Source organism: Chlorocebus sabaeus, chromosome 22 (genome assembly GCF_047675955.1).
Source record: "Chlorocebus sabaeus isolate Y175 chromosome 22, mChlSab1.0.hap1, whole genome shotgun sequence".
NCBI lineage: Eukaryota > Metazoa > Chordata > Mammalia > Primates > Cercopithecidae > Chlorocebus > Chlorocebus sabaeus.
In genome coordinates, this window is record NC_132925.1 from 14359673 (window position 1) to 14377960 (window position 18288).

The 18288-nt window shown below is 38.3% G+C and overlaps 1 protein-coding gene across 3 annotated transcripts in view; it reads left to right on the forward strand.

Annotated features, from left to right (window-relative positions):
* Window positions 1–18288, forward strand: part of NSUN3 (NOP2/Sun RNA methyltransferase 3) — a 211465-nt gene that overhangs the window by 66113 nt on the left and 127064 nt on the right. The window contains exon 6 of one of the 3 annotated variants that reach the window (XR_012090519.1): window positions 7198–7258. The exons of the other annotated variants lie outside the window; for them this stretch is intronic. The gene's annotated coding sequence lies outside the window, so the exon portion shown is untranslated. The remainder of the gene's footprint in view (window positions 1–7197; window positions 7259–18288) is intronic. 3 annotated transcript variants of the gene reach the window in all.

The window sequence follows — 18288 nt, forward strand, 5'->3', positions numbered from 1 at the left end:
AGGCAAAGTCAATGGGAGAGAACCAGAAATACTATCTTGACAGAAGAGTTTCTATTAATATTATTGTGTGATATTTAAAATAAAATAAAAATGTTAAAAGAATTGATACGGCTGAGACAATGGGGTTTTCTAAATATACAATCATGTCATCTGCAAACAGGGACAATTTGACTTCTTCTTTTCCTAACTGAATCCCCTTGATTTCTTTCTCTTGCCTGATTGCCCTAGCCAGAACTTCCAACACTATGTTGAATAGGAGTGGTGAGAGAGGGCATCCCTGTCTTGTGCCAGTTTTCAAAGGGAATTTTTCCAGTTTTTGCCCATTCAGTATGATATTGGCTGTGGGTTTGTCATAAATAGCTCTTATTATTTTGAGGTATGTTCCATCAATACCGAATTTATTGAGCGTTTTTAGCATGAAGGGCTGTTGAATCAGCAACTTCAGCAAAGTCTCAGGATACAAAATTAATGTGCAAAAATCACAAGCATTCTTATACACCAGTGACAGTCAAACAGAGAGCCAAATCAGGAATGAACTTCCATTCACAATTGCTTCAAAGAGAATAAAATACCTAGGAATCCAACTTACAAGGGATGTAAAGGACCTCTTCAAGGAGAACTACAAACCACTGCTCAGTGAAATCAAAGAGGACACAAACAAATGGAAGAACATACCATGCTCATGGATAGGAAGAATCAATATCGTGAAAATGGCCATACTGCCCAAGGTAATTTATAGATTCAATGCCATCCCCATCAAGCTACCAATGAGCTTCTTCACAGAATTGGAAAAAACTGCTTTAAAGTTCATATGGAACCAAAAAAGAGCCCGCATCTCCAAGACAATCCTAAGTCAAAAGAACAAAGCTGGAGGCATCATGCTACCTGACTTCAAACTATACTACAAGGCTACAGTAACCAAAACAGCATGGTACTGGTACCAAAACAGAGATATAGACCAATGGAACAGAACAGAGTCCTCAGAAATAATACCACACATCTACAGCCATCTGATCTTTGACAAACCTGAGAGAAACAAGAAATGGGGAAAGGATTCCCTATTTAATAAATGGTGCTGGGAAAACTGGCTAGCCATAAGTAGAAAGCTGAAACTGGATCCTTTCCTTACTCCTTATATGAAAATTAATTCAAGATGGATTAGAGACTTAAATGTTAGACCTAATACCATAAAAATCCTAGAGGAAAACCTAGGTAGTACCATTCAGGACATAGGCATGGGCAAAGACTTCATGTCTAAAACACCAAAAGCAACGGCAGCAAAAGCCAAAATTGACAAATGGGATCTCATCAAACTAAAGAGCTTCTGCACAGCAAAAGAAACTACCATCAGAGTGAGCAGGCAACCTACAGAATGGGAGAAAATTTTTGCAATCTACTCATCTGACAAAGGGCTAATATCCAGAACCTACAAAGAACTCAAACAAATTTACAAGAAAAAAACAAACAACCCCATCCAAAAGTGGGCAAAGGATATGAACAGACATTTCTCAAAAGAAGACATTCATACAGCCAACAGACACATGAAAAAATGCTCATCATCACTGGCCATCAGAGAAATGCAAATCAAAACCACAATGAGATACCATCTCACACCAGTTAGAATGGCAATCATTAAAAAGTCAGGAAACAACAGGTGCTGGAGAGGATGTGGAGAAATAGGAACACTTTTACACTGTTGGTGGGATTGTAAACTAGTTCAACCATTATGGAAAACAGTATGGCGATTCCTCAAGGATCTAGAACTAGATGTACCATATGACCCAGCCATCCCATTACTGGGTATATACCCAAAGGATTATAAATTATGCTGCTATAAGGACACATGCACACGTATGTTTATTGCAGCACTATTCACAATAGCAAAGACTTGGAATCAACCCAAATGTCCATCAGTGACAGATTGGATTAAGAAAATGTGGCACATATACACCATGGAATACTATGCAGCCATAAAAAAGGATGAGTTTGTGTCCTTTGTAGGGACATGGATGCAGCTGGAAACCATCATTCTTAGCAAACTATCACAAGAACAGAAAACCAAACACCGCATGTTCTCACTCGTAGGTGGGAACTGAACAATGAGATCACTTGGACTCGGGAAGGGGAACATCACACACCGGGGCCTATCATGGGGAGGGGGGAGGGGGGAGGGATTGCATTGGGAGTTATACCTGATGTAAATGACGAGTTGATGGGTGCAGCACACCAACATGGCACAAGTATACATATGTAGCAAACCTGCACGTTGTGCACATGTACCCTACAACTTGAAGTTTAATAATAATAAATTTAAAAAAAAAAAAAAAAAAAAAAAAAGAATTGATACGGGATTCTCATTAGGGAATGATTAAACAATAGAGTAAAGAAGACATTTTAAAATTGACCTGTAAGTCAGTGCTAAGCTTTTTAAAAAATGGGTTCTACTAAATCTAAGGAGGAAGAAAGTGTAGTAGAGCTTATATCTCTTTAAAATTTAATTTGTTAACTCAGAGATTAACTCCATACCTTTCTGAAACTTTTCCCAAATGAAAAAAGTAATTTCCTTAGTCACGTGAGGACATACTGTCATGTTGAAACCCAGGGAAAGCATATGCTGCCTTAGGAAAGAGGACGTTTGCCCCACTGGAAGCTATTTAATGGTATACAGCATGACTCAATTAAGCTTGCTATGGCTTGTCAAAAGGAATTTTCCACTGCGTATTGCTATGGAATAGCCTATTACACACAAATAACTACACAACCTAGCAGAACCAACAGACTAAAAGTGTATATAGTTCATTGAAAAATAAAACACAAAGGCATAGCATCCAGCTCCTTCTTAGTTCTTAAAAGCCAGTGGAAATAGAATTGCAGATATTAACAAGAAGGGACAAAGTTCAGAGAGATTGGCAATGGTGAAAGGAAAGGAGAGGGACAGAGCTTATATCAGCTTACAATTTTTAAGTTACAGAGAGAAAGATTCTTCACCTATTTATCCACACAAAGTGTTAACAGCCTTTTCAAAATGGTAAACCTTTCTTCGTCAAGATATTTACAGTAATTGCTAGGGTGAGGGGCAGTGGGGAGAGAACTGGAGAACTTGTGTTGACTTGTGAATTAATGTTACTGGGGAAGGATTGCTGTGGGCTCATAGCTTACAGCTGCCAACTCTCAAAAGGGAAGGGAGGTTATGATGGTGACAACTAGCTCTGATGCCACTGGAAATTGTTTTGTGTGGTATTTTTAGTCATGAATAGCCAAGATAACTAGTTATACCACATTTCCACCTGATAATCATTTATCTTAAATTGATCATAAAAGCTTCAGGTTAAGTCCTATATTGTAATAAATGTGTTTATAAACACAAAGTTAATCTTTGAGTTAGCAAATTAAATTTTAGAGAGATATAAGCTCTACCACACTTTCTTCCTCCTTAGGTTTAGTATAACCCATTTTTTTAAAAAGCTTAGCACTGAATTACAGGTCAATTTTAAAATGTCTTCTTTACTCTATTGTTTACAGCAGACATAACACAAATCAAACTACCTATGTTCGTTCTTCCTTAAAAGACTGCTTTGTGATAGTAAAGATAATCTCTGTAAATCTTCTATATGAAGCTGTACTTCTGCACATTAATGCATTATTTTCAGCTACCTAGTCAACTTGGCCATATAGAATTTATTCAATAGATTCTTCTTACACCCGACAGTATTGAGTTGGCAGAAGCAATTTGATACAATTTTAGAAAAGGTGAGTTTTGAACCAGGAGAAGTTTAAGTGATATCTGTGTCAGAGCCTAGATTGAGTCAGTCAGGCATGTTTCAAGAGCAAGGGATAGTGTGGTAAGGCATGAAGGGTTTAGGATGCACCACCAGGAAGCATATTACTACTCCCAACAAAGTGTAGGTGTTCATCTATCTGGTCACACCTTCTATTAATACATCCACTGAGGACTACAGTATCTAGTTCATGTCTTCCCCATCAGAACTTTTGCCACCATCCTGGCTGAATTAATCATGTCTGTGGAAAACCTATCCAATATCCTACCTTCCTGGCTCCTTGATTGCCTCTTCTCCAACAGCTTTTGTCTCCATGTTCTTCATTCAGTAACTGACACTCCTGAGCATTTCCTAGTCTAGAGTCACACTCTCCAGTGGATCTTTCTGCATTGTTTTATCTGCTCTATCAAATATGGACAGTACCAGCCATATGTGTCTATTCATCACTTAAAATGTGGCTAGTGTGGCTGGGTGAAGTGGCTCACACCTGTAATCCCAACACTGGGAGGCTGAGGTGGGCAGATCATTTGAGCCCAGGAGTTCAGGATCAGCCTGGGCAACATGGCAAAACCCCATATCTTTAAAAATACATATATCTATATAAAATATAGATATAAAATATATAATATATATTCTATATAAAATATATGTATTATATATTATATATATACACATATATATAGAGAGAGAGATAGAGAAAATTAGCTGGGAGTGATGGCATGTGCCTCTAGTCCCAGCTACTTGGGAAGCTGAACTGGGACGACTGCCTGAACCCGGGAGGCGGAGGTTGCAGTGAGCTGAGAATGTGCCACTGCAATCCAGCGTGACTGAGGAACAATTTTTTGTTTATTTGTTTGAGACAGAGTCTCACTCTGTTGCCCAGTCTGGAGTGCAGTCGTGAGATCTCAGCTCACTACAACCTCTGCCTCCCAGGTTCAAGAGATTCTTCTGCCTCAGCCTCCCGAAAAACTGAAATTACAGGCGCCTGCCACCACGCCTGGCTAATTTTTGTATTTCTAGTAGAGACTGGGTTTCACCATGTTGGCCAGGCTGGTCTTGAACTCCTGACCTCAAGTGATCCACCCACCTTGGCCTCCCAAAGTGCTGGGATTACAGGCATGAGCCACGGTGCCCAGCCCTGAAGAAGAATTTTTAAATTTTAATTAATGTAAATGTAAATAGTCACATGTGACTCTTGGCTACCATATTGAACAACACAGATCTAAAATTTCTCCACCTAAGAGTATTTAATCTCAGTACCTCCTGTTCTTCCAGCTTTATTATTCTCTCATTTTTATTAAACTGCAATCCAGTTTTCTTGATACCTATAGTTTTTAAAACTTAATTCCCTTGAAGACTATCCTTTTCCCTTCTGGTTTTCTTTCTTCATCCTGGACCCTAAGGTTAATGCCTTACAACTTACAACACAGAGCTCTCATCTCTGTCATTGTCTTACATTCCCATTGCACTAGATATTGAAACTTGCAATTCTATGTCAGTCCGTAGTAGTCCATACCTCTACTGATAGATCCTACATCGCTGAGCATTGTTTGGAAAAAAAGAAAATCATACAGTAGACAGTGCAGATTGATGTCACTACAAGTTTACACAACTGTGCAGATTTATTTTACCACAAATTCATGCTCACCTAAGATTTTTACACTGCTCAAAAACTTTGACTATTCCTTGGCCGGCTTTCTTTTCTGTTTTCATTAGTGACTTTTTGAAACTTGGACTATTCTCCACGTCTCTCCCACATAAACCCTCTCCTGTTTTCTTTAGAAGATGCCCCTGCCTCCTCATTGCTTGAGAAAATTGTGGCTATCAGAGTGAATGTCCTCTTGACTCATACTCCTCTTCTCCTCAGTTGATTTAGAAACACCACCAGCCACCACCAAGTTAGAAACTTGGAAGTAATGTTCCATTTTTCTCTTTGCCTTTCCTCACTCTTACCTCTAGATAATAACCAAGACCTGTCTTTCTTATTATTTTTCTCTTAATACCATTGACATTCCCGTAGTTAAGCTCACTGAGCTATTGAATTTTCTTTCAAACTCATCTTCTTACCTACTGCCTCATACCTCACAGTCTACACTCTCTATTGCTGCCAAAGTGCTCTTCTTACAACAAAATTCCATCATGTCATTATTGTGATTAAAATATGTCAGTGACTCCCACTTAACTACGTGAGGAAGTCTGAGCTCTTACATTATACTAAGCTGTCTTGCTTTGAAAGCTGGATTGATCTCTCTCTCTCTTTCTCTCTCTCTCTTTCACACACACACACAAGTTACATTCTCTTTTACTTTTTTCATAGAAATTTGAGTAATCCTATTGAGGAAACCTAATTATCACAGTGGTTAAAGTGTCTCAACTCAGCTCATTGGTTAGGATACCCTTTAAGTAATTTGCTAATTCTACTAGGGCACCTGGTGGTATTTTCGCAGTGAACGAGAAATTTGAAAATACTGTCTTTTTGTTCTCATACTTCTATCTGGTAACAATGTATCTGTATTGTAGGCTGCAATGCTTAGTTTTTCCACAGTGAATTGAAGAAATAGTCAAACCACTTTCAAAACCTTGTGCATTGAACTGAGAGATGTAAATTAAATAGAGAATCCACTACATTATGAACATGCTGAAGCATGCATACAGTGTGGGAAAATTTCAGAATGAAATAGGCTCAATAATAAGGTTGGAATGTCAATGGATAAATCCATAATTGTCTTCTGGAGGATGCTTCAAACCTACAAGGAATATCCAAAGAACAGCAAATGAGAATATCTTAAAATAGAAAAAGAAGTTATACTTCAAGGACAGTCAAGAAATAGATTGTTGGGGTGGCACAGAAATGATAGAAAAATATTAATCTTCATAATCTTATCAGTTACCCCAGAGTATTTTTTAATGTGAAAAATTAGTGTGATCTGGAACTACTTCTGCCTTTAACTGAATTTGTGACATTAAATAGGCCTAAAACTTTCTAAACTTTGGCTGCCTAATTTTTAAAGTAAGAATAGGTTATCTCTAAGAAAAGTCAATACATTTTGAGCCATTACTATATTCCAGGCATTTACATGACTGGTGTTTTATTTGATTGTGTCTCTTCTCTTTGTAAAAGTCCTCTGACCTGTAACTGCAGCTGAGGCAAAGGATTAAAACTGTACACAAAAGTCAAGGGAGAAAGAAAAAAAAATAGTGGAGAAGCAAAATAGATCTAAGAGGAGTGATAAATACAGGAGCAAATAAAGCATGAGAAGGTGATGGGAATTACAAGGGAGGAAAAGGTGAAAGAACCTCGTTGAAGAGTACCACCAGCTATGTTCACATTCTTGGCAATACGTTCATTTTGCTAAACTGGCATTTCTATTAAGCCAACATGACAGAAAGCGCGGTTGTTTCTGTTTCTCTTTCACAGCAGACCAGTCTGTTTCCAAGCATGGTGTTTTTCACTCTTCTGCATCGCAAAGTTTGGTAATGTAAGTACCACATATAATAAAGGAGCGAAAACATTCTCTAGGACTCCAGTGTTTTATTAAAATACTTATTTTAAATGAACAAATTTAACACTGTAAAAAATTCTGTATACGTATAGTTTTATACAATTTTAAAATCCACAAAGCTCTAAAACATTGTTAACAATTGGAAAATAAAATTAAAATAAAGAGCATTAATTTAATACCTCAGATGATGCTGTTCTGTTCAAACTATATTGCCTCATGAAATCAAAGCACTGTACTTACTAGTTGTAGGATTTTAGTGTTCAGTGTGTCTTAGCTATTGTACATCACATGATTTTTCAATTCTTCCACCAATTTTCTCTGTTTGAATTACCAAAAAACCTTGATTTTTCTGTAGTGTCTTATGAGGCTATTTTCTCTTCAACTTTCCATAAATACAGAATTTATATATTAAAAACAGCTTTAGTGTTTTCAAGTTATTTCACAAATATTAAAATAGTACTGCTTGGGGTTAACTTGATAATAACATAAACACCTTCTTAAGCACTAGAATCTCATAGTGACCCTCCAGATGATACAGAATATACCTACATTATATCTTTAAAAATTCAGAATAGCTTCAGTATGAAACATATAATTACCCACGTTCTCGCTGGGAGCTCAGTTAGCAGAGAGTCATCTGAGAATCCTCAAGTCCTTGAGCTTCAGTTTGAGAAATGGTGCTATGGTCTTTATTGATACTGCTAAGTAGGAAAACAAGGAATCTCCTCTGACAAGTATATCTTAGAAGATTTACCAGGAGAAGGAGAAGCACAGGGAAGTTATAATTTAAATGAAAGGACAGAATATTTTTGGTATAGCCGTTCTCTACAAATACATCTTTCCAGGGCAGGGACATTTGCTCCTTGCTCTGAAAAGGGGACCATGTAATTTATCATCCAACTAAGACATTTTTGAGAGTAGAAAAGCAAGGTATTAATAATTACACCCGGACAACTGTGTGACCAGGACACCCTAAGAGAAGAGTGAGGGAGGCACTCATGCATTTGAAGAGATCAAATAGATCTCATGCTTCATGATAAATGTTTTTGAAGCCAGACATGAGCTCCCTTTAATCCCAGCTACTTGGATTGAGGCAGGAGGATCGCTTGAGCTCGGGAGTTTTGAGACTAGCCTGGTAGGCAACGAAGCATGAGACCCAGTCTCAAGGAAAAAAAGAGAGAGAGAGAGAGAGAAACGGAAATGCTTTTTTTTTTTTTTTCATCCTGCACACTTTCTTGTGATTCCCTTCTGCAGAAATGAGATACTCCCCCTTTCTGTGCAAATAAAAACCTCCTTAATTACAAAACAACTTCCTTTCCACTCTCTCTGAAATCTAAAGCATGAAGGTCTCTTTTTAATCAACAAATCAAAATACATTATAAGCACTCTCTAATGACTTCAATCTGATATTATTCTTAATGTAGCTTTTGACAAGAGCCCAGCTGAGATAAGTGATAGGCAAGATGAATAGTCAAAGCTAAGGCAGTGGCTTTCAGACTTTTAGGGAATTTGAATCATGTTTATAAGATGACATACCAATGTAAGCCTATAGACATACAGAAATATTTATTCTTAAACTTGTTATGTATTACACACACACACACATATATACACATGTACATATATATGTATATATACATGTACATATATATGTATAATTTTTTTGAAGACTATTCCACTTAACTGACCTTCACCTCCACTTAATTGATTTCATGACCCATTAATGATTTGGAATCTGCAATTTGAAAACCACTGCTAACTAGCCACTCCCTTTTGCATCCAGTTAAGTAAAAAAGTACATAAATGGACAATGTAAATTCATTTCCATGTGTCTTTACAAAAATTCATTTTACTAGTTTATTCTTGGTTTAAGTAAGAGTTGATTTTAGCACATTAAAAATATCCTATATAAGGTGTTATATGCCATGTCATTCAAAGCCTCCCTTCTGCCTTCCCCTCCAACCCTACCCTGTGTAGGCCTGTGATTATTAATTTCTCTTAGCTTTCAGTGAATGTTTTCAGATTACTTGGCCTATATTAATTATATTATTTTCCATTTTGCCTTGTGTGCTGAGAAACACAGCTAAATTCTGTGATCAACTGCAGCAGTTTTCTCTGTGTATCTCCCTTCACCTACCCCATTCTCCATGTGGCTTTTATTCTCTCATTATCCTTCCTCTGTAATAAAATGATCATGTTGTAGAAGATATACTGGTTAACGGTGTATTTACCAGAGTCAATCTGCCTGAGTTTGCATTCTATGCCACTTTCTAGCTGTGTGATGTTAGGCAAGTTACTTAACCTCTTTATATCTTAGTTTCCTCATCAGTAAAATTAGAATAACAGCAATGAAAAGAACAATGATAATACCTATATCACAGGCATTTTGTGAAATCTAAAAGAAGTAATACCTTTAGGTACTTAGCACATTGCTTAGCCCATAGTAAGCAGACAATAAATGAAGCTATTGCTAGTCTCATCATCAATTTTACAAGTAGACATTACAATTAGTTGAGGGTTTCTTTTTCTCCCTTTTTTTTCTTTTTATTCTTTTTATTTTTTTTCATCGAGGGTTTCTTTAGTTTTTAATCTTGTGGAACTCCGAAACTCCCATGAATATAGTCTCATTGAAAATAGTTGTATAAATTTGTCTTTGTATCTTCTCTACAGAAGCCCCTTTGTCAGGTGAATTCACAGAATGTTTTCTTTTGGAATCTTCAGGCTAGACTTACTCATTTGTGATTTTTGTGTATGAGTTTGTTTTCCCACCAGTATGTAAGAACTTTGAGGGTCAGAAGCTGTTTTATGAATCTTTGAGTTCCCCTAACTCTTCATTCCCTGCTTTCCTGTAGTGCATGTTTCATAAATGTTTAATGAAATACATTAATTTAACAGGTTCTTTTGAATATCAACAAAGGAAGAAAGTTCTCAGCAGAAAGGAGTAAAAATTCAAACAGAGGTTGATGAAAGCACAAAGAGAGTTTGATATTCAGAACATTAACTGAGGCAGTAAGGCTACAGTAGAATGGTCAACTTCCCCATCAGAGGTGGTTAAGAAAATAGACTTTGATAGTAAGTCTGGGTGTACACTTTTGTCTCTGTTACTTCCTAGTTATGCAAATGTGGGCAAATCGTGTAACCTCTTTAAACTTCATGTCTCTCAATGTCTCTCAACTCTACAATAAGGATAATTAAAAGATCCTGAAGGCCCAAGTTCTAGTGTTTCATAGCACCATGGGATGACTATAGTTAACAATAATATATATTTTTAAATAGCTAGAAGAGAGAATATTGAATGTTCCCAACATAAAGAAATGATAAATGTTTGAGATGATGGCTATGCTAATTACTCTGATCTCATCACTATACATTGTACCTGTTGAAACATTCCTATGTACCCCATAAATACATACAATTATTATATGTCAATTTAAACAATTTTAAAAAGATCATAGATGTAAAGTGTTTAGTATACACCTGATGTATAGAAAGCAGATGATGTATTAGATTTTCTATTGCTGCATCACAAATTATAAAACTTATCAACTTAAAAGAACACAAATTTATTATCTTACAGTTCCCATGAGTCAACAGTTCAGAATATTTTAGTTGGGTTCTCTGCTTAGGATCTCAGAAGGCTAAAATCAAGGTGCAAATTGGGTATATGCCCCTATCTAGAAGCTTTCCTGGAAAAAGATCTCTTTCCAAGCTCGCTCAAACTTTTGGCAAAATTAATTTCTTTGCAGGTACATGACTGAGGTTCAGTGTTCATACTAGGAACCACTCTCGACAACTAGAGGCCACTCGCAAGTCCTTGTCACATGGCCTCATGCCTAAGCCTCTCACTCTGAATCTCTTAATTTCTTCCTTCAGGAAAGACACCTGGTCCTTTTAAGTGCTCACCTGAATCAGCTACGCCAAGAACAATCTTTCTTTGAGTAACAGATGAGAGGTTTTTAGCTGATGTTCCCTCACTGTACATCTTTGTTACTGTGAGCATCCTGCCGCTCTATGATTCTATTATTTACATACACATATTATTTATATAGCATGGCTCTTAACTATATAATCAGGTGCTAAGTTGGAAAAACATTTTTTTCTAAGATTAGAGGAGAAACTAGGTTTTCAGCTGGTGGTCTCTACTATAGCACTTTTATTGACAGCTACTATTATTGACACTACTATTATTGACAGCTGGTGGTCTCTACTATAGCACTTTCCTAAGAGGTTTTCAAAGGTAATTTTGATTGTATGTGTGTTAGTCCATTTCATGTTGCTATAAAGGAATACCTGAGGCTGGATAATTTACAAACAAAAGAGGTTTATTTGGCTTATGGTTCTGCAGGCTGTACAAGAAGTATGGCATCAGCATCTGCTTCTGGTGAGGCCTCAGGAAGCTTTCAGTCATGAGAGAAGGCAAACAGGAGCAGGCGTCACATGGTGAGAAAAGAAGTAAGAGAGAGAGGAGGTGCCAGGCTCCTTTTAACCATTGGATTTGTAAATACAGAGCAAGAATTTACCCATTACTGTAGGAAGGGCATCAAATCATTCATGAGGGATGTGTTCTCATGACCTAAATGTCACCCACTAGGCCCCCCTCCAACACTGACAGTCACATTTCTACATGAGATTTGGAGGGGACAAACATCCAAACTATATCAATGCACTGTTTTCCCTCTATATTGTTTCTAGAGATAACTCTACTATGTTGTTTTCTTATTATTATCATGATCTAGGACACTGACAAAGAGAGAAAAATGTTTAAATAGATATAGAGTTAGGAAGACATTGGTTCTCTCATTCCTCCTGTCACAAGTCATTGAAACATAAAATATGTTACAACTTTCAGTTTTATGAGTTATATTCAGCTATGAGAGGAGTACAGAGAAATATAAAATTATCTCTATCTTCAATGAATCTTCAATTTGGTTGCAAAGGTAAGACACATTTTCACATTTCACAAATGTGAAAAGTTAAATAGCACTAGAAGTTAGTATATAATTATAAGACAAATGAATAGTGAATGGAGGCAGAAAGGATGGAGTCATAATTATAAACTGGAGAGGAGAGAGGTCAAGGATGGCAAAAGGAAGTAGGAGAGCATAGCTAAATCCACAGAAATGGGCAAGGTATCACCAAATAAAGAGAAGGGAAGACGATATAATAGGAGGGTGGAGTGGTTTCAGCAGAAACACAGAAGCACATGCAATGTAACGTATGAATGGTGCAGTGGCTAGAGTCCAGAGTTCAACTAAGTGAATAGGAAGAGATAAAGTTGAAAGTGTAGATATTATTTGGAGCCTCAAATATGAATCCAAGGAGTGTGGGCTTAATCCAAAAGGCAATAATAACCCATTGAAGCTTTTTCAAAAGAGGAATGCCACACAGAGTTGATATTGAGTAAATATTTGTGAAAAGATGAATTAATACATAATAAATATACTACTTTAAGAAGAGTAATGGTTTGGGAAAGTTTGAATAGGAGGAGGAAGGCTACTGGTTTTGACTGTACAGTATTAAGAGTCTGAGAGAGGTTCATAGGATCTGAGTTAGGTCACATGATAGGAGTGGGACTCCAAAAGGACAGACTGATAGAAAGGAAGAATTAACAGGATTTGAAGACTAATTAGATGTGGAGGACGGGAAGAGAGAGGAACCAAAAATGACTCTGCATTTCCAGCCTGGATAATTTATAAATGATGGTAGTAATTTACAGATTTCCTGTATGCAAAATGAGGAAAATAACAGTCTTTCATTGTAAGCATGTCTCTGTTATTATTGTTATTGCATAAAATGTCTAACATGGTACTTGAGTGATTATTAATTTCCAATAAATAATTGTTATTTTAATATTGTTATTTTTATCATTAATATTAATTCACAATCCTTAGATCCAAACAATTCTGAAAGTCTTTGTTTGTTTGGTTGGTTTTTTTTTTTTTTTTGCTTTTTTTGGTTTTTTTTTTGGATAACACATGCAGTGATCTGACCTGAAGTCTTTTGGTTGCAAAATCTTACCCAGACTGACTGAGAATATTTACTGTGTAAATAAACATATGTTTTTCTCTCCAAATATTAACATATTTTTGAAAAGATATTTAGTTCAACCTCCCGACCTACCTTTGCCCATTTCTCTGTCTCAACTCCTTGGCATATTTGTCAGTATGACAGTAACTCAATCAAAGGGACAAATTTGGATGCTGACTGAGATTCTCTTGGGAGTGTTAAAAACATATGGTATATATAACATGTTACTCTTCTAATATTTGAAAACATCTAATTTCAAATTACATCCAGCTTGAGAGTTTTGGATAAAAGGTGGTGGACCTGGCCGGGTGCGGTGGCTCACGCCTGTAATCCCAGCACTTTGGGAGGTCCAAGCGGGTAGATCACGAGGTCAGGAGATCGAGACCATCCTGGCTAACATGGCGAAACCCCGTCTCTACTAAAAACACAAAAAAGCCGGGCCTGGTGGCGCCACCTGTAGTCCCAGCTACTCGGGAGGCTGAGGCAAGAGAATGGCGGGAACCCGGGAGGCAGAGCTTGCAGTGAGCCGAGATCGCGCCACTCACTCCAGCCTGGGTGACAGAGCAAGACTCTGTCAAAAAAAGAAAAAAGGTGGTGGACCGTATTACTGTTGATTGAAAAAGGAAAATAGAAGTACTCTGAGGAGACAAATAGTTGATGAGAGATATGTTGAGTTTGAGGTTACAAGAGCACAGAAGTGAAACTATTTTCTAGGCAATTGGCGATACCTGATTGGATTTTCAAGCAAACAAGCAGTATACACATAGAAGTGAAATTTCAGGTCATGAGTAGGAATGAAATCTCCTGGAAAGACAATGGGAAGGCAATGGGAAGAAAGCTGTAAGGGGATTATTGAAACAAGGTGTATGTATGCACCGCATGTAATGAAAAGCCCTGGCTAAGCTCTCACAAAGCTGGTGTTTAGTACGGTTGAAGCTCAGTCTGTAAGAATAGGTCGAGATGGAAAAGAAGCAGGAGAGTGCCATACTTGCCAAGGAAAGAACTAACTTTAAGAAGGAGCCGTCGATTAATAGAATCAAGTGCTATAGAGAGGACAGAGAAAAGAACAATCTTAGCAGCAAACAGATTGGATTTGTTAATTTTGGAGGCTCAATGGTAATGAGATGCTATCAGAGAGGTAAGAACAGAGGATTTAAGCGGAGAACCATAGCAGCCTAACTGGATTTCATTACTTCTTGAGTATACTCATTCCTGGTTGATTCAAGAACACAATAGTCAAAGAATCACAGAACTTATAGCTAAATCTAATCATATATTCTATCCCTCGTGTTTGTAGTTAAGAAGGCTGATGCCTCCAAAGTGGTTAAGATTCTGGTAATAGTCACATAATGAGTTCATGGCAGAATTAAGACTAGAACATGAGTACCGACATTCCCAATTACGTGCTGTTTCTTCTCTGTACTAGGCATCAAAGCAGTGCACTCATCTAAGGGTTCTGTTTGAATGACACCTTTAGGTATTACTGCAGCACCCCCTTAGTACAGAAGCAAAATACTCCTTCACCCGTTCAAGAATAAAAGGCCTTATTAAAAAGCCTTTTCTTTACAGTAATTTGCCCCTTACAACATTGATATTTTATAAGGAATTGAAAACTTTACACATTCATATATTATAACTTTCAGTAAACCCAATAAAATGTTCCTTTGTATCAATATCCATGATTCTGTCCAGAAACTCTTTCAGTAGTTTGTTTGTTTATTTATTTATTTACTAGACAGAGTCTCGCTCTGTCGCCCAGGTTGGAGTGCAGTGGCCTGATCTCGGCTCACTGCAAGCTCCGCCTCCCGGGTTCACGCCATTCTCCTGCCTCAGCCTCCCGAGTAGCTGAGACTACAGTTGCCCGCCACCACGCGCGGCTATTTTTTTGTATTTTTAGCGAAGACAGGGTTTCACCATGTTAGCCAGGATGGTCTCGATCTCCTGACCTTGTGATCCGCCCGCCTCAGCCTTCCAAAGTACTGGGCTTATAGGCGTGAGCCACGGCGCCCGGCCCCTTTCAGTAGTTTAATTTCTCTTAGTCTTTTTTTTTTTTTTTTTTTGAGATGGAGTTTTGCTCTTGTTGCCCAGGCTGGAGTGCAATGGTGCAGTCTCGGCTCACCACAACCTCTGCCTCCCGGGTTCAAGCAATCCTCCCGCCTCAGCCTCCTGAGTAGCTGGGATTACAGGCAAGCACCTCCACACCTGGCTAATTTTGTATTTTTAGTAGAGATGGGGTTTCTCTATGTTGGTCAGACTGGTCTAGAACTCCAGACCTCAGGTGATCCGCCCGCCTCGGCCTCCCAAAGTGCTGGGATTACAGGTGTGAATCACTGTGCTTGGCCTCTCTTAGTCTTAATCTTTATAACTTGCAGAATCTTAACAGCTCAAGCAGATCTCTACAGGATAGTAAACTCCTTAGAGGCAGGGATTTTATCTTATCTTCGTATGTCTGGCACCCTAAAATGATGTCAACAACATAGTATATGTTCAATAAATGCTTGTTGAATGAACAAATAGGTGAATGAATGAATTAGTGGGATGTTCAGTAAACCTCCTTGAGAAACAGTGGTAAGATAAGGTATTTGGCTCAATCCCCTGACCTAGTTAGCTTGTGCTTGCTTTTCCTACTCATCTCCAACAGAAATAGCCCTCAGCATATTTGCAAGCACAATAGTATCCCTCAATCAAAGGGAAAACACTTGGATTATCTCTCAGAATTATTGCTAACAGGTTTTACTTCCTTGGGTGCCAGTGACCCTTACTAAAGACTTGGGACTTCGGAAAGAGGTCACCGAGGTGGTAGGGGAATGTTGACCTTGGCCCTCTAATATTCTGATTATATATTTCTTTGCTGCTCAGTCAGTTTCTTTTGGGGCTTTTTATTTTGTTTGAAATGCAGCCTAGAGAGCAAAAAGATGTACCAGAAATTCCAGCCTTATTTGGAAGGGCTCTGTAGAAAGCGGCTTATCAATCCTTAGCACTTTTCCACATGTACTACACAAATATGCCTTATTTCAGGAAATTTGCAAAGCAGTAATCATATATTTCACCCTGTATTATAATAATATATTTTTCTCTTTCCCGAGGGTGATGTGCTCTCAACTGTTTAGCATCTAATGTCACAAATTTCTAGCACTGCTAGATTAGAATGCCTCAAAGGCCTAATGACTCCTGAGTGTCTTACCATCATCTCGGTATGGCTAAGCAATTCCCATGCTGCTCAGGCCTAAGAGGCCTAATGACCCCCGAGTGTCTCACCATCATCTCGGTATGGCTAAGCAATTCCCATGCTGCTCAGGCCTCAAAGGCCTAATGACTCCTGAGTGTCTCACCATCATCTCGGTATGGCTAAGCAATTCCCATGCTGCTCAGGCCTAAGAGGCCTAATGACCCCCGAGTGTCTCACCATCATCTCGGTATGGCTAAGCAATTCCCATGCTGCTCAGGCCTCAAAGGCCTAATGACTCCTGAGTGTCTCACCATCATCTCGGTATGGCTAAGCAATTCCCATGCTGCTCAGGCCTCAAAGGCCTAATGACTCCTGAGTGTCTCACCATCATCTCGGTATGGCTAAGCAATTCCCATGCTGCTCAGGCCTAAGAGGCCTGATGACCCCCGAGTGTCTCACCATCATCTCAGTATGGCTAAGCAATTCCCATGCTGCTCAGGAGCCACGTATTGTGCTGGCAGGCTGCTTCGCTGGTGAGTTACCTTGAGACAGAAATGTTGTCAACAGTGGAACAGTCAGTTTTTTCCTTAAAGCCCTTTATTCACTCCTCTCCCCCAACTAGGTATTGCCGTATTTCTAGAGCAGCAATCACAAAGTGCACCTAGTGATTTTGTCAGGATTTCTGTCTAAACTAACTTAAACAGCTACAGGAGTGGAAATATACCTCCCTGGCTTCCCTGCCAGCCTACCCTGAGAACATTCTGGCTTAATTTCTCTCTTTAACAAGACCAAGAAGACGGTCTTTTGCGTCTCCATGAGAAAAGTATTTACATATTCAGAAATCGGCTTGGCAAACCAGAGCTAAGAGTACGGGGAATAAACATTGACTCTGTTCTTTTTTTCCTCTCAAAGTTGAGAATTAAATTCTTGAATATGATAAGAGCTAAAACTTGGCAAAAGAGAGATGGCAACAGTGATGCGACATCTGTCAAAAAGTGTTGATCAGCGGAGGCCTCTCTGCCTACCTTGTGCCCCCTTGGGCTCTCAGGGCCTTGACAGGTGTTTCCCTTCTTCCCCCTTCCTTTCCCTGGACTGGCTTCCTGAGCTTGATAGGGGCAGATGCAAGCATTCCACAGCTTGCATTGCCTTATTTAAAATGCACGGTGGGTAGAAATTAAAATTAAAATGAGTTCTTTTTTAAGCAAAAATGTCACCATTCTCTTTCAAAGATGATAACCTGAGTAATGACTGTTAAGAGAAAAGATTGGTGTCAAATTATGAGGCTGTGCTTAGTGGGCTTATGATTTATGTATAGGAATACATCATTTTTTGACAAAGAGCAAGATGAGGTTGAAATGGTGTTTATTTGGCAAACCAAAACTGGCTTCTTTTACTTTTAAGCTATTGGCATACATTTAATATGTCGTGTGCACTTACTTAATATCAGGTAGCAAGGACATATGTGTTCATGTTCAAAACTAGGCTAGGCACTCCTCTACTGGACCACGCAGGAAGTCTCCAAACTATTCTAGGAAATGAGAGCTGTCTCTTTGTGTTGTGATAGATATTCTAAGCCATTCATTTTGAGCATGATTTCTTTAGCTGTTTTATCTGTTTCTCTCTCTTTTCGATTGTTACAAAGAGAGGTCTATAACTTTTGCAAGTAGAAAAATTGGTCTAACTACCACTAGCTTTCTTTGGAAATGTATATTTGGTTTCTCCCTCTCTCTTTCTCACTGGCATGTTATTTTAGCAGTCAAGCTATTTGTGTGTCAAAAATAAGTACAGTAAATTTTCTACTCTACCTTTA